The sequence below is a fragment of the Dipodomys merriami genome, unplaced genomic scaffold, assembly GCF_024711535.1.
Source record: "Dipodomys merriami isolate MVZ:Mamm:240054 unplaced genomic scaffold, mDipMer1.0.p SCAF_2, whole genome shotgun sequence".
Classification (NCBI taxonomy): Eukaryota; Metazoa; Chordata; class Mammalia; order Rodentia; family Heteromyidae; genus Dipodomys; species Dipodomys merriami.
In genome coordinates, this window is record NW_027203381.1 from 52,289,765 (window position 1) to 52,290,490 (window position 726).

The following is a 726-nucleotide window of genomic DNA, read 5'->3' on the forward strand; positions in this document are numbered from 1 at the left end:
TCATTTGGGTAAATGCCCAAAAGTGGAATTGCTGTGTCATAGGGGAACTCTATGTGGAGTCTTTTGAGAAACTTCCATACTACTTTCCAAAGTGGTTGAACAGGTTTACACTCCCACCAACAATGCAGTAAGGTTCCCTTCTGTCCACATCTCCTCCAGCATCTGTTATTAGAGTTCTTGATTATAGCCATTCTAACTGGGGTGAGGTGGTATCTCAATGTTGTTTTGATTTGCATTTCTTTTATGGCTAGGGAGGTTGAGCATTTCTTCATGTGTCTAAAAAATATGGAATGCTTCACGAATTTGTGTGTCATCCTTGAGTAGGGGCCATGCTAATCTTCTCTATATCATTCCAATTTTAGTATATGTGCTGCCAAAGCAAGTACGTTTTATCTTTCTTGCTGTTGTTTATAATGTACTTATAATGTACCATGTGATTTTTTCTTTCTTTTGTATGTTCTTCCCCCATGGTATAACCCTTGTTTTCACTGTATTTGATTCTGGTGCCCTGCATCTTGTATATACATTTTTCTAATTTGGAGAGGGGAAAGGAAATAACAAAATGCTGAAATAAGGAAACAGGTTGACCCATTGTTACAAGGAGATATACAAGACACTATGTTAAAAACAAACTTTACAACTTTGTGGCGTCGGGGTGGGGGGAGTTGGGGAGGTGGGGAGGGAAGGGATGGTAGGGGAAAACAAAGGAGGGTATAACAAAGCTTG

At 39.5% G+C, this 726-nt stretch overlaps 1 non-coding gene across 1 annotated transcript; it reads right to left on the reverse strand.

The window, feature by feature from the left end:
• Positions 1-279: 279 nt before the first annotated feature.
• LOC138832748 (U6 spliceosomal RNA) lies at positions 280-386 on the reverse strand. Its single transcript, XR_011373677.1, has one exon. It is a non-coding gene; the product is annotated as a U6 spliceosomal RNA (small nuclear RNA).
• Between the last annotated feature and the right edge of the window lie 340 nt (positions 387-726).